This window comes from Theropithecus gelada, chromosome 2 (genome assembly GCF_003255815.1).
Source record: "Theropithecus gelada isolate Dixy chromosome 2, Tgel_1.0, whole genome shotgun sequence".
NCBI classification, from domain to species: domain Eukaryota; kingdom Metazoa; phylum Chordata; class Mammalia; order Primates; family Cercopithecidae; genus Theropithecus; species Theropithecus gelada.
In genome coordinates, this window is record NC_037669.1 from 153,317,312 (window position 1) to 153,330,167 (window position 12,856).

General features: G+C 51.4%; 1 long non-coding RNA gene across 1 annotated transcript; it reads left to right on the forward strand.

The window, feature by feature from the left end:
- Positions 1–197: 197 nt before the first annotated feature.
- Positions 198–9,060, forward strand: LOC112619597. Its single transcript, XR_003118258.1, has 3 exons — positions 198–222; positions 1,574–1,808; positions 5,755–9,060. It is a non-coding gene; the product is annotated as an uncharacterized LOC112619597 (long non-coding RNA).
- The last annotated feature ends 3,796 nt before the right edge of the window (positions 9,061–12,856 follow it).

Consider the following 12,856-nt stretch of genomic DNA (forward strand, 5'->3'; position numbering starts at 1 on the left):
CGCGCCTAAGTTCAGCAGCTAGTTCAAAGAGGGAGATTTTCAGCACAATTTTCTTTTTTTCAGAATGAGCTAAACAAAGATTGAGAGCAACCGGGGTGGCAGGCGTTTGTGGCTGTCGCTGCTGCTTTGTTTTCCTGGGGATTGTTTGTTTTCTGTGTCATCACTGGCCTGTTTCGGCTGTTTAACGTCAGCAGAAAGTTCGTTCACAAGGCGCGACTGTAGGTAGGACTCGGTTTATTTTTGTACCCATTCAAGTTTGTATTCTACCTCATATACAGTTGTACTAGGTATATGGGCTGGCTGTGTTTTTATTATTGTTCTCAAACTTTTCGATTTTGAGTCAACTATAACAGCCAAGAGTTTGTTCCGAATATTAATAGATAAAATTCCGGTTGTGGAAATGCGCTGCAAGCTGCTAACCTCTGTACAAATGTGAGGAGTGACTGATTTGTTATTTTTAATAGTCAGAATTCATTTACCTTGAGATATGGGTCGGAGATTTGGAGGTTTCACTAAGGATTGAACATACTTCGTGGCTGCAGAAATTTAGTCTTTTTTCTTTCTCTCTCTTCCTTTACTGAGATCTTCAAATAACGAATTAAGATCCGTGCTTCCGCGCAGGCACAAAGGCGTTTGACCTGGTTGCAGTCTGGTTCTCCCAGGCGGATTAGGGGGTGATGGGCCTTCACTCTTCTGATGGGATAGATGACTTCCGACTTCTGATAGGATAGATCCGCTGGCTCTTGCGGGCTGCTGCTCAGCTGAGACTAGACCCCGCACCCAGCGGTGTGTCCCTCACTGCCCCGGTCTATCTCGGGGCCTGGCCAGCAGAGTGGCGGCAGGTCCAGGCCGGCTGGTGGGCCAGGAGCGGTCTTCCACCACGAGAATGAGCCTGCAGGCCTCTCACTTCAGCCCTCCAGTGGTCAGGCGGTAGGAACCTCAGGGTGGTATCCCCGTTATGTGTAGTTGGGCCCAAGTGGCTTCTGCTCAGAATGCCCCCCGCCCCCCACAGGCATCCTGCCAGAGACTACAAGGCAGGAGACTAAGCCATGGGGATTCTCAGGGGGCATCACCTCAAGACTGAGACTGGAGCCTACCAGGAACCGGCAGGAGCAGTATGGAGAGGGAGGCTCAGCTGGAGCAGGAAGCCCTAGAGGCTGGTCAGGGCTGGTGTCTGGGTGCCTTTGGTGCCCAGCTGCTCCATTATCTGGCTGAGGGGAGTTGCAGAACAGAAAGCAGCCTGCTATGTGCATGTCTGTTTGTGCTTTGTCTAATGTGAAAATGTAGCCCATGGGCAATTAATTGTGTAGTCTGTATCTGCTGCAAATGTGTGTGTACAGTGTCAGTTGTGCATTGGTGACAGGGTGGGAGGTGTGTGTGTCTGTCATTCGCCTACAGAGTGGGCATTTATTTTCGGCATTGTAATAATCATATGGCTAACACTTAGGAAGTGCTTACTGGGACCACAGTGTGTGTGGCATTCATACCTCACTGGTGATGTGTGCATTTGTGGGTGTGTATTCCTGGCTTGCTGAAAAATAAAATAATATGGACAGAGCCTTTGCTTCATCAGGCAGAGGCTCCCTGTTCTGAGGCTGGCTGTGAGCACTCTCCCAGCTGCTGTCTGAAGCAGAGAAAGCAGGGGAGGGAAGTCTCCAGGGCCAAGACCGGGTGCACAGGTAGCAGCCCACCTCCAGTGAGACAGAGAAGTTGTCTGGGGCCAGCAATGGAGGAGCAGCCTGTCTGCTCTCTGAGAACTGAAAGGCAAAAGGCACCCAAGGCTGGGAAGAGAGCAGCAGCCTCAGCAAGTAAGGAAGACGAAATGAAGGAATCAGTGAGGGTTTCCTGGGTCTACACAGGGGTTGAAGGAGGTGAGAGAAGGGAGCCACATCATACCCCACTTCACCATGAATGCCCACAGGAAAAATCTGTCTAACTCCAGCCCTCGGGATTTCTCCAAAGCTCTTAAGTTTGGTCATTTTCCTCTGTGCCGAAAGTTTAGTTCAATGGCAGGCTGTCTTCGTCTCTCATTTCCTTTCTCTTCTCTCCCTCTTTGCACTTTTGAGTTTCTATTATAGAAGCTGATTTAAGCAATTCCTGAGGGCAAAAGTATTTAAGAGAGTTATATAGCAATTATGCCTTAGCATATACAGTCTGGTCTAGACAGCTGGGCCATGCGGATGTATGTATATATGTTGGCCAGTGTGTAAATACAATGTAAATAGAGTTTAATACAAATACCTGGCCAGTTCTTGAATGTCCTGCCTAATGAGTTGTTCTTGCATGAAGATTATGTGTGTGGTTGGTGTAAACATCCTCACACACTGCCGACAGTATGAGCCCCCTCCTCACATTTACACAGAAATTCTTAGAGCCACCTCCACCTCACTAAAATTGCCCAGTCAGAGTAAGTGGGTTGGTTGGGAGAAAGCGGGGGGAGGTGTCCTATTCTCAAGAGGGACCTGGAGAAATCTTTGCCATTGAAGTACATGCACCAAGGGACTGTGGGAAGGGGACCTACAGAGTTCTGGAGATGGTCCTGTACCCTACTACAGAGGGTATTGACGGCCTCTTTTCTGCTTGCATCAGTAAATAGTTCGCAGCTCCACATCTGAGGCTTAGATGAGCAAGAGGCCCTGGACCTTTCATCCGAGATTAGGTGCATCCAGCCTTTGCCAGGGTTTCCTGGAAGCCAAGGCTGGAGATGGAGCTGCAAGGAACCCCCTGGTGGAGGTTGGAAATTGGGGCCAGACCCAGGCTTTATGCAGTCCGACAAGCAGAATATGGGCCAGGAATCTGAGTCTGGCCCAAAACAGTTTGCTCTCAACTGAGCTCTTCCCTTTATGATGGCCTGGGCCAGGCTTCATGGACAGAATCGCCAGACCAGACTCCTGGCCTCTGTGGGTGGGGGGTCTAAGGCCAGGAAACATCTTGATCAGACTCAGGACCCCTGCAGTGTCCCCATTCTGCAGATCTAACCTGGTGGTGACCCTGGGGCCCTGCCCATCAGGCCTGCCACTGTGTGGCAGTCCCTGCTCCTTGGAGTAGACTGTGGGACCCTTAGAATATGGGAAAGGATGGGACTAGGAACCCCATACCTTAGGGACAACCAGGAATTAAGGATTCTTAAAACCAAGCAGTCTTAGCAACTTTCCACTTTCTGGAGAGAGGGCTCCCAGTTGTCATAAAAGAGTGTCTTGCGTGTAGGAACCCAGAATTACATTACATTTGAGGAATCTCAGGTCCTAAGAAGAGAAGAGACCAACCAGAGGTCATCCAGCTATCTGTGGGGCAAATGGTTTCCGAAATTTTAAAAGGAGACTTGACAGCAGCTGAGCCTAGCTGCCACTGATGCTCAAGGGAGCTGTGTAGTAAAGGAGAGCCTCCCAGGAGTAAGAAGGGAGAGCCTCCCAGGAAAAGAAGGAGGCACAGTCTGAGCTGTGGGCAGACTGTGCCACAGAAACTGCTGCTGTGCAGGCTGTTTGCCGCACAGGCTTGGTGCTGAGCTGTAAAAAGCTTGTTCTGGGATCTTGTCACTTCGGGGAGGTGGCCTGTGCAGAATAGGGCAAAGACCTGGCCTGTTCAGCCAGGAAGAACTGGAATGGAACCTGATGTCCTCTTTAATAACTATGTAATGGTGGGCAAAATACACATTCAAATTTCAGTGTTCTCCTCTATAAAACAGAAATTCTTATGTGTGTGTATCAGAATTATTAAAATAAATTTTCTGATTTTTAAGTGCCCAGTTTATAGTAGACGCTCAGTAATGTTTTTCCCTTCCCCTACATAAAAAAAGGAAGGAAGCAAAGAAGGAAGGAAGGAAGAAAGGAAGGGGAAAAAAACTTTTAGTGATAACTTTCTAGGATTGGACTTCCTAACCCACCCTGTGAGCATCTTCCGGGGCCAGGCGCACGTGATTGCATCCACCCTGCCTTAGCCCCTTGTCCGTAGTAGTGAGGCGCAAGCGGTTACCGTCACAGCTAACACCCAAGCCCTGAAGGCACACACGGTGGGCTCTGAGACCTCGTCCGGCGCTCCTCCAACCGCCCTCTCGCTTCCCCCAAAGCGGTCTTCACACATTTAGGAGGTTTACTCTGAGAAAGGCCGTGCTGACCCGAGAAGCGGCACCGACCCAGGGGCTTGGGGCCAGCCACAGCCCCACTCACAGGCTCTCCGGCTGGCGCCTGCAGTCCCCACGCGCCTCCCTCGACTGGTTGATTTTTCTTTTTTTTTTTTTCTTTTTCTTTTTTTTTCTTTTCTTTTTCAGAAAAACAGAAGGCAGCCACCGGGCCAGAGGTTGCAGGGTCAGCCTGTGGGCGAGGCTCTCCTAGGCCTTTGTGGATAAACGGGAAACCTGAGGGGCAAACGCAGGAAGCGGGTTGGGTCGAGTTGCGGGCGACAGAGGCGCCGCCAGCGGGTGGAGAGCGAGAGAGGCCCGTGGCCGGGAAGACCCCGGCCTGGAGCGCCTCGCGTCCCCGGGGCCCTGTTGCCGGCGCTGCAAGCCCAGGTCTCGGGGCGCGGGCTAAGTCACCTTGCCAGCTCTAAACAAAATTCGGGAGAGAATGAGTCGGCCAGTCTGGGCACAGGGTGCTCTCGACTGCGGAGCGGCGGACGGAAGCGCAGGGGCCCTGATTGCCCCCAGAGGTGCTAAGTGCACAGGGCAGTGGCTGCAGAGCCCCGGCACGAGGCCGACTCAGATCATCCATGTTGGGACCTCAGCCTGCCCGGTTGTCCTCAGTAATAATAATAGTATGAAACCGAGTTTAAAAAAAACCTTTCCCCGCATTTTCCTCTATGTACAAGGGAGAAAAAGTATTTCTAGGCAGTCAAAGAAAAAAAAGGGGCGGGGGGGCGGGCAGGATCCCAGGAAACTTTAATCTGTATGGACGAGGAGCGAAGGGGAATATGCCTTTTGCCTTTTTTGTTTGTTTGTTTCTAGAAGAGAAAAAAAGGAAATTCGACACATATTTTTAAAAATCTTCCTCCAACAACCGCTAAAGGCTGTGAGTGTGAGCAGAGAGCCAGGAAACCAAGCCCCCGCCCGCAGTGACACCGGGCCTTTGTCCTCCTTCCTGAAGCCCCCGCGACTGCTGACCGTGCGGAGATAAAGGCCGGGTCAGGACCCTGTGGAATCCCGAGGGAGGGGCGGCGGGGCCGTCCCACTGGCCACTTTCAACCCCATATAGGGAGGTTTGGTGGGCCCAGCTGATCCCCGGAACAGGGGCTACAAGGCCAGGGGCTGTACCCACACCCAGGCTCAGAGGAGGCACGGATCTGCCTTTCCCCCACGAAAGGCTTCTGCCACTAAATTCCTTGGACCTTGCCCCCACCAGCATTATGTTGTCCTACTTAAGGTCTCCTAAGGCGTTAGGGACTGTGGCTCGCCACCGGACCCGATCCCCAGAAACGGAATCGTGCTCAACCTCTGTGGCGACTCTGGCTTTCGCTACCGCTGGGCTCGGTTGGCCGGCCAGATCCGAACCCGTGCATCGCTTGTTCCAGCTGCGCCTCTCAGGGGCGCCTCTGTGCCTTCTCCGGTCCTCGGAGACTCCTCCAGCGCCCGGCCTCGAATTTTCTGCGCAACACTCTCCTATCAGCCGAACGGGTCTGCAGAGAAGGCGGGAGAGTGTTTGTGACCCTGCCCTGTCCCTTTCGGTGACTTAAAAACCCAGGTCGCGGCGGAACCCAGCCTCCACGGCATTGCCTTTGCAGGCGGCAGCCTTGGGCTTACGCCTGAGGTCGTTTTCTCCACAGACACTTCTGGGTGATGCGAGTGCTGCGCAGCTCAGAACCCTTGGAAGGATGAGAGGAGGACAAGCCCGGCAGCCTGCCGGTGCGGTGATGGAGGGCTCTTCGGTAGCCACACTGCGCGCCTCCCACGCACACCTTAACAGTCTTGGGGCCCCGGGCCAGCGCTGCAGCCCAAAGAGACCCTGCAGACGCATTTTCTCCCAGGCGTGGCAAACCCTGGCTTCGCCTCCCTTCACCATGGCTTGTGAGGGCAGGGGGCCCCCCCGGGGGCCGCCTTCCCTGACCTGAATGAGTCAGGGACCCTTCTTTATTTTCAGTGGGGGTGTGACCTGGGGAGATAAAGGAAGGACGACACACCTGGGAAGTGGGGCCCTGCAGCCTCTTGTACCCGGAGCGGCCTCCTTCTCCGCTCCCTCCCCTCACCGGCAGGCTCGGGGGTCTTGGTCCCCACTGAAACTGGAGCCGCTCACCGGCCGGCAGATGAGAGATAAAGGAGCCCGGAGGCGCCGAAGCGCTGACCAGCAGACCCGGATCCGGACTTTCCGGCGCTCCAGAGCAGCACCCGAAACCCTACTTCCCGGGTGGCACCGACTCTGCTCGGAAGAAATGGGTCGGCTGAGCAGCTCCTCCGGTGCCACGAGGTGTCTCCAGGCAGACAGTCGTGCTCGCGTGTGTACTGTGCATGCACAAGACTGCAGGATGATGTCCTGTATGAGCCCTGTATTAGCCCCTTTGCTCTCAGCCAGACGTACACGCATACGTGTGTGCATTTGTCATGTGTCTAGGGACAGGTGTGCACCTTTACACATACGTGATGTGCATGTGCACACATTTGTAGAACGTTCTAGCATCTATCCTGTTGGCTCCTGCAGGCACTTATAGGGCTGGCTGCTCATAAGTCATCATTACACCTCGCATTTACACAGGCCTTTTCAGTTTTGGCATGATTTTCAGAATCACCCCGGGAAATGCTCTCCTTTGAAAGTTTACAGATGAGGAAACAAGCCAAAAGAAGCTAATGGGTGCCCGTTTGCACACACTCTGAGAGAGATCGAGGTCAGCCAAAGATCCCGCCCGCTGTTGAACTTGGGTGTGTTGGCCGAATGTGCTCATAGATGGGTCTGTTTAGCGCCCCAAGCGACCTCAGGTCCGGCGGGCCTTGGCCCTTCACCAGGCTTCCTGGGAGACCCACTGCGCCGGGTGTTGGGTCTCAATTCCTGTGCTGATAAGCACTATCTTCTGGAGCTGGGTGATCCTAGTGCCCAGGGCGGGGAGTAGGGAGTTGGCCGGAGTGCCGCTAAGGCGATCCCGGCGGTTCCACGGCCGTGGCTGCCCACGCGCAACTGGGTTGCAAAGCCTGGCGGGCCTCGGTCTCTAAAGCAGCCACGCCAGGCAAACGTGCGATGATAGGATCCTTTCAGCCCACCTGCAAACCCAGGAACCCAAGGTTGCCGGAGCAGTGAGGAAGTTCCTGCTGTCTGGAATCCCTAGCGCCCCTACAAGACTCGGAGCCCACCATGCCCATTTTACAGACGTGATTAGTCAGAGGCTAGAGCGGTACAGTGAGTTGCTCAAGTTCAACGTCAATTGAGTGACCAGAGTCGGGACTGGAATCCCCAATTACGTGTGTCTGAATCCTTAGTCCACAGTCCCTCTGCCCCAGCACGGATCGCTGGCACCTCTGGCTCCTGCGCGGCCAGGAGCCATCCCGCTACTAGCCTCCGACTTCCCTCGCCAAGAACGCGAAGACTATCATAGCTCTCACCAGCATCATTTAAAAGGTTTCCACACGCTTGGAAGCTGTTGCTTGAAAACAAACTCCCTGTATGCGTTGGGTTTTGTTTCTTTCTTTCTAACCCTTCCTGAGGCATCTGGTCCCACTCCACCCTCTAAGCCCTTGCCGTCGCAGAGTGAGGCTGCCTAAGGGCTGTAGCTTGACCACATCTCGGGGGTGCCCTTGGGCCTCTGCGCCGGGCTCCTGCAGACTGAGGTTGCTGGTCTCTGGGCTCCAAGGCCGCCTCTACCCCGCAGAGCCCGGGAGCTGGAAGGGAGCCCGTGGTTTGGCGAGGTTGCCGTTCGGGCTCACGGCCTCGAGGCTGCCCTCTGCTGGCACTGGGCGACATTACCGCCGCCTCCCTCTGCGGCCCACGAGCTGCACCCACAGAAGGGGCTCGCCCAGAGTCAGGCGAACTCATTCTCGCTGGGTCCCCAGAGTGGCTGCTGCACCTTCAGCCACTGACAAGACCCTCCCGTATTTCTCAATCCGAGACTTCTGTTCCTCCCCCCGCCCTCGACACCAGAGGTTCCGGTGTTCGGACCCAGAGACAAGGCAGAGAGCCGGTGCTCTGTGCTGGCAATTCCACCTCTTCGCGGCGCCAGCTGGGATCCGCGGCCAACCAGGCACGGCCACAGGCGGACGCTGGGGGACTCCAGGGGTGGCCCCAGGCTGTGCTCGTCCCCTTTACTCTCCGCCACCATAGCATTGATTGGCGCCCACGGGTCCCGACCTACGCCCAGAGGAGCCTGCCCCCCGCCTTTCAACCCCACTTGATGGTGGCCTACTCGCTTGGCTGCCTTTATTTCTTGCAGTGCACTTGTCTCTCCAACCAAATTAAGAACTCGTTGACGACCGGAAGTGGCTGCTCCCTACCCGCACCGCACAGGCCTCGCTCAGGTTCTGCTGAGACAGAACTGATTCCAGAGGCCCCCATTCTTGCCGTTGAAATAAACCTTAGGCAGACACTTCTGCCTGCTGCATCCATTCTAGACAGAGTGGGGTAAAAATTACTCAGTCATCGTATCTATGCATTTCCAGTGCTATGTATTAGGATTTTCACATTTTCACTTTTCCCATCACAAAGATAATTCAAACTGAAGAAAATTGGGAAAATAAAACATTAAAATGCACAAAAGACACCAACGCTACAATAATCCCATCCCTCCTCGAGGTCACAAGGTAACCATGGTTAACATTTTGATGGCATCCTTCCAGTCTTTTATTTATATATTTCAGTTAAAATAAGTCTAATTTCCAATAATTAATAAATGTACATAAAATGTGCAGTTTTGCATCCTGCTTGTTTTAACCTTTCGCCATAGGGTTTTTCTCCATATCTTATTATTTGAAAAATGATTTTCAATTATTGCTTAATAATCCATCCTTTGGATGAACCATAATTTTGTTATACATCAGCACCAAGTATCTGTTTTAGGCCCAGGAAAGTTTCCCTAAGCCACACCCTCTGAATCAGTCTTGATCAGTTAATATATAATCAGTAGTTGATCAATCAGTGTTGAGCCTTTCTTTTTAATTTTTTTGTTGTTGCTGTTCTTTTCTTGTTTGTTTTGAGATGAAGTCTCATTCTGTTGTCCAGCCTGGACAACAGTGGCACCAGCTCAGCTCACTGCAATTTCTGCCTCCCAGGTTCAAGCCATTCTCCTGCCTCACCCTCCCTGGGAAGCCGGGGTTACAGGCACCCACCGCTACACCTAGCTAATTTATGTGTTTTTAGTAGAGATGGGGTTTCACTATGTTGGCCAGGCTGGTCTCAAACTCCTAACCTCAAGAGATCCACCAGCCAGGTGCAGTGGCTCACACCTGTAATCCCAGCACTTTGGGAGGCCAAGGCGGGCTGATCACGAGGTCAAGAAATCAAAACCATCCTGGTCAACATGGTGAAACCCTGTCTCTACTAAAAAATACAAAAATTAGCTGGGCGTGGTGGTGTGTGCCTGTAGTCCCAGCTACTCAGGAGGCTGAGGCAGGAGAATCGCTTGAAACCGGAAGACGGAGGTTGCAGTGAGCCAGGATCGTGCCACTGCACTCCAGCCTGGGCAACAAGAGTGAAACTCTGCCTCAAAAAAAAAAAAAAAAAGAGAGAGAGATCCACCCACCTCGGCCTCCCAAAGTGCCGGGATTACAGACATGAGCCAGTAGGCCTGGCCATTGCTGAGTCTTTTGCTAGCCTAACAAAGAGAGTCATGGTCCCATTCTCAGGACACAAAAAAACTACCCAGATATTAGGGACTGCCTTGACCTAGAAGAGGGCCTTCTAGCCCCTGCTGCCAGCCATCTCCCTCTGCTGGAGACCAGTGTACCTAGAGTGGTGAGAGGGATGAAAGAAAGCAGGAACCAGCAATGTGTCTGAAGAGCTGTCCCAGCCTGCTTCTAGGACCAAAGCCCTGTATTCCCAAATGGCACACAAGATGATGTTTGTCACCTGGGGTACTGTGTGCAGTGTCTTGTAATGGTTAGGAGTCAAACATGCCTTCATGTAATCCTGAGTCTTCCCCTTAAAAGGTGTGTGACCTCAGAAAAGCTGCTCAACTTCCCTGAACCTCATTCTAAAAATTGGAATAATAATGCCTACCACATCAAGCTATTGTAAGTATTCAAATAAATGACACACTCAGCCTGTACAAATAAATCATCAATACACAGTAGCTACTGCTTCTTTTGCCTCTGCAGCTACTATCGCTGTTGTTCTGGCATTAGCTGTGGTCTTGGGGATCACTGCAATTGCCCTCTCCCTCAACTTCTGACCCCATTGCTACTGTTAAACACAAGCCCAAATCCTGGCACTAAGCCGGATCCAGGTCCTCAGGGCTGAAGGAGTCATTTCCAGCATTCTGGTTGGGCTGCTCAGGACCTTCTGACAATCAGGCCTGGGCTTGGGCTGTTTATACTAGAACCGTTAAAACAGGAAAATATGCAAACCCTTCATTCACAGGGATCCGGCTATTGTTGGGTCAGAAATGATATTTTTGTTTCTAGAGTAAAAGGTACATTTGCTGCCTTACACACACACACACACACTTTTTTTTTTATTCCTTTGGTTGTGTCTACAGAGCTCAGAAGGCAAAGTAAATGATCTGGTTCATTTGACCAGCTCAAGCAGCCAACCTGAAAAGGTCCTTTGGCCTGATTGATGTTTATATGTACTCCAACGAGCCTGAACCTCACTGGGCTCTGTTTAGTCCATCTGCAGACTAGGCCCTTATCCATCTCCCAGACAAAATGCCTCCAAAATCCATCTCCCAGAAATGATAGGTTGATAGCAACGCCGCCTCCATCTAGGAGGCAGTTAAAGAGGAATTTAATTTTTTTTTAATTAACCCTACCAGCCTGATCCCAGTAGACTCAACTGCACATCAAAATTTCATGGAAAAAAGTTTTTAAAACACAGATTTCAAGATCCTCTTCAAACTAAACAGCTTCTGCCTCTGGAGATGGTGCTTGGCACTCTATGTGTTTATCTGTAGTTCCTCCAGGTGATTCTCAATAAGCCTATGGAGCCACATTAGGGAATCATTGCAGTTCTCAATTGAATTGAAAACAGGTTTCTCCGGGTGGACTCCAGAAAATACAGAGTCCAAACAGTCTTCCGCTGGGACCACATGGAATTAGAAAGAGCTTGGGTGTAACTGTGGTGGGGGAAGGGAATACATATTTGTTTTTGTGTGCTTTTGATGTGCTGTTGTCTGTGCACACGGCAGGCCTCTTTGGTCACAAGTAACATAAACCCACTAGAGCTGGCTTTAAACCAAACAGGTGGCTGGGGTGGGGGGTGTTTTTATAAGGATTCGTGAGTAACCCCTGGAACCCCAGGCAGGGTGATAGCCAGACTCCCTGAAGGGCTGTGCTGCAACAGGGGCTGAGGTGATGGCAAGAACCAACTTCTCCTGCTGCTCTGGTCAGGTCTCTCCTCTGCTCCATTTGAGAGAGGAGCGCCCGTGATAGCTGTAATTTCTGAGTGCCAGTTCAATCTTCCTGTGTGAGACACCTGATTGGTATCCTGGGTCAGGTACTGTCCTGGAGATACACCCCAGTCCTGTCAACTGGAGCTGAGGAAGAGGGTCTGCTGTAGCTTCTGATGGTCCCTCCTTGTGGGAAGAGGGCAGTCATGGCACTCATGAGAGGCTAAGCAGGCACTCCAGAAAGTCTTACTTGTTTCAGTCTAGCCTGTCCAACCACTCAAGCAATAGCGCAAGGATTTTTTATCCTAGCTGCACTACAAAATTGCCTCGGGGGCTTTAAAAAACTATTGTGTCTTACCTTCATATCTTGGGTGTAGCCAAGGTATTGGGATTATTTTTTTTAAGCAACACTGGTGATTCCAATGTACACCTAAGGTTAAGAACCATGGCCGGGAGCAGTGGTTCATGCCTGTAATCACAGCACTTTGTGAGGCCAAGGCAGGCAGATCACCTGAGGTCAGGAGTTTGAGACCAGCCTGGCCAACATGGTGAAACCGTGTGTCTACTAAAAATACAAAAATTAGCCGGGCATGGTGGCACATGTCTGTAGTCCCAGATCCTCAGAAGGCTGAGACAGGAGAATTGCTTGAACTCGGGAGGCGGAGAATGCAGTGAGCCAAGATCACGCCACTGCACTCCAGCCTGGGCAACAGAGCGAGACTCCATCCCCCGCAAAAAAAGAACCATTTAGCCATTTGCTAAAGATATAGTTGAAAAATAACCAATTAAGAGGAAAATTATTAAAATCTAATGGTTTGCACATGGCTTACTTTCATCTAAATTGGACATACCCTAGTCCAAATTTCAAATGCCATGATTATTTACATTGACATTTTCTAAACTTCTTAACATAAACATTATGTTAAGTTCCTTTTGTAAAAAACTTGCCTTTCTGGAAATCCTGAGGCACCAGAACAAAGGATGGCTCCCCATGGCCTCAGCTGACCCCCAGACCCCTATAGACCACCTGCTCTTTCTTTTCCAGGGTCTCCAGCTTGCCAGGGCAGTCTCAAAGCTCCCCAAAGAAAACCCTGAATTACACTGATCTTGCTGTTTTTTGCCCCCACCCACATGCCTGTGCTTCAGGGTGCCCACCCAGGAGCTTCTGACACCTTTTCTGGAGGTCAAAGAGGATAAACTCTACCCCTTCAGCCAAGCTGGCAAACACTGATCAAAACTTTGTCCTAGTCCAGGTGCAGTGGCTCATGCCTATAATCCCAGCATTTTGGGAGACTGAGGCAGACAGATCATCTGAGGTCAGGAGTTCAAGACCAGCCTGGTCAACATGGTGAAACCTAGTCTCTACTAAAAATACAAAAAAAAAAAAAAGAAAAAGAAAAAGAAAGAA